This window comes from Montipora foliosa, chromosome 5 (assembly GCF_036669935.1).
Source record: "Montipora foliosa isolate CH-2021 chromosome 5, ASM3666993v2, whole genome shotgun sequence".
NCBI classification, from domain to species: Eukaryota; Metazoa; Cnidaria; class Anthozoa; order Scleractinia; family Acroporidae; genus Montipora; species Montipora foliosa.
In genome coordinates this window covers 26,587,157-26,589,656 of record NC_090873.1, presented here as the reverse complement: position 1 = coordinate 26,589,656, position 2,500 = coordinate 26,587,157, and the positions used below count along the sequence as shown (strand labels likewise).

Below are 2,500 nucleotides of genomic sequence, written 5' to 3'. Positions count from 1 at the left end.
GCGTACTATACAGTTAATAGTTTAACAGAATTCAATTTAAACCTTATCTAACAAATACTCACATATAAAAATATAAATGTTGACCTCAAGTGTATTATTTGCATATTTATATGCAGAGGACTAAACACGTTTCTCAAAAATACGAACAAAAGCCATGGGATTTATTATTCAATTAAAAGAAAGGAAAATATTTTTAGCCATGCACGCTAAATTTCAACAGAAGCACTATTATAAGGAAAATTCCTTGTTCGACACGATTTTATTGGTTAAGCTCATTCTTTTGGCAGAAGTAACCTAGCTTTATAAATAGCAGTGGGCTAATTATCAGCTTGGTGTTTCTGAGCCAGTGGCGTGACTCATAATTTGCCGCTTTTTGTTCATCATGGTTCATGTCTATCGCCTTCTTCATGATCTGGAGAAATATTAACTGGAATTTTATAAAGCTCCACGATTGCAAGATAGCCTTCAGCTCTTATTTTGCAAGGAGATAACCTAAATGACTGGTTCTTTTATTGGACGTAGCTATGGAACAAAACTGTAAGTGATTCTCTACGTTGTATACCAAGACTCGTTGTAGCTGTATTTCAATGACAGGTCCACGAACTTAGTCAACTGAGTATAATGGTTAGCCAAGGTTAGTCAAATGAGGCTAAAGGTTAGCCAAGGTGATCCTAGGTGTTGCTAAAACGTTTGCTAGTTCCATTTATACTTTTTGGTAAAAGGGAGGGAGAGTTTTATCCACCACGAAGCGAAGCAGAGTGGTTAAAAAGCGACCTGTCAGTCGCTTTGAAAACGAACAGTCTGCAGCCGGAATGTGACGATTCATTTGTTGACGAACATTGCGATCTTGTCAAGTTAATGTTCTATTTTCATGAAAACTCTGCATTCGGTTTACATTTGCGACTGAGTGAAGAATACAATTACCAGTTCGCGAGCTTAGAAGCTCAAGGAAGAAAGACAATCGTAAACCTTAAGAAAATGACCGTGTCTCAGGTCGATTCGATTCGAAACGGTGAATCTTCGAAGAGTTTTAGGGAACGAAAAGGTCAACCAAACTGACCATCCCAAGGTGTAGGTCCAGCCTGTTGTAGTTCTGTTAATACTTTGTAGTAAAACGGAGGAAGTGTTTTATCCACCTGCAAGACGCGAGGCCGAGTAGTTCTGCACTCGATAAAACACGACCTGCGAGTCGTTTAGAAACGAATTAACCTTTCTTAAGAATGCGACGGTTCATTTCTTGACCAAGTCAAGTTAACTTTCTGCTAAAGAAAAAAATAGCGTCTTATATGTCGCGGAACAGCGATAAGGAAACTCGGCATTCTGTTTGATTATGCGACTGCGTGGAGAGTGACTAGTTCGAAACATGGCTTCCAAACGAACATTTTGCGAACTTCAAAGCTCCATGGAAGAGAGGCTACCGTTAGAAAATGCCGGTGCCAAGTCGACCTGTTAGGTAAACAAATGCTTTATGAAGATTTCTAGTGAACGGAATCTTCTTTCAAACCGGTTTTAAAGTTCTAAATTTGCAAGTTACGTATTTGCGGTATGATACTGAGCCACTACTGAACCGTTTTCGATTTTAACGAAGTTTGTGATCAAGATGAGCAAACAGGCGGGAGAAACGTACTTTATAAGGACACCTTGCAAAATTTGTCGTGGCATACAACGCTCTTTCGAAGATTTTAATGCACAAAATTAACTTAAGATTAGGGAAAGATGGGTGTTTTGTTTGAAATTTCTGCCGTTCCACGCCATTTAATTTCACCTACAGTTGTAGTTTGTATTTGCATAGGAAATCCAAGGGTCCGCTTGAGGTGAATTCGGGAAAAAAGAAACAATGGTTGTTTTTAAGGTGCTAAAAATTAGAGACGAGTCCAATATGATAGCTATGAAAGCTTTAAAAGCATTAAGCATGTGTAACTATTTACTCCAATGTTTTCAATAATTTTCGTTTATGATACACCCAACAAATCTTACTCTAGGGATTCTCGAGGAAAGATGCGTGTACATAGTAATGCCAGCTTTCTTTCAGCTTTCAAATTATCCGCTTGTCCAGGTTTTTAGTTATCTCATATTATCATGTGTCGCGTTTTGGGTCGAATACACCAAAAACAAAAACTACTTCGGCTATTTTTGTTTTCAATTCGTACACACATCGTTGCGTAGTAACTTAATTGGGTGTGCAGAAAATGTATTTATCTGCATTCATGTATCATTTATCATCAAAGACAGCCTCACACTGTCAGAAACTAGTCAGAACTGCATGGTACACGCAAAGGCTGACCAAGGTAAAAAAAATACAAGTCACCGATATACTTATTTCGTATTGAATCCATAAGCTAGGTAGTTAAGCATAGCACGAAGAAATCATGCTGTCTCAACAAGTTCCATGCCGGAAGGTTGTTCCCATGGCAGAGGCAAAACGCTGTCTGTCATAGTTAAAAGGTCTGGATAGTAGCAGGCATATCAATATTTTAGAAACAACACTACACATGTTTCG

The 2,500-nt window shown here is 38.3% G+C and overlaps 1 protein-coding gene and 1 long non-coding RNA gene across 16 annotated transcripts in view; one reads left to right on the top strand and one right to left on the bottom strand.

Moving 5' to 3' along the window:
• LOC138003822 (beta-1,3-galactosyltransferase 5-like) overlaps positions 1-2,500 on the top strand; it is a 170,785-nt gene that overhangs the window by 1,007 nt on the left and 167,278 nt on the right. For 2 of the 15 annotated variants that reach the window (XM_068850077.1, XM_068850086.1), the window contains exon 1: positions 168-537. The exons of 4 other annotated variants lie outside the window; for them this stretch is intronic. The gene's annotated coding sequence lies outside the window, so the exon portion shown is untranslated. Of the gene's footprint in view, positions 1-167; positions 538-1,163; positions 1,454-1,533; positions 2,289-2,500 lie in introns of those variants that run through there. 9 more of the 15 variants (XM_068850087.1, XM_068850083.1, XR_011123660.1 and 6 more) reach the window with 8 other exon arrangements.
• The window catches only part of LOC138003825 (uncharacterized), a 176,124-nt gene that overhangs the window by 43,590 nt on the left and 130,034 nt on the right, over positions 1-2,500 (bottom strand). The gene's annotated exons all lie outside the window — the stretch shown is intronic.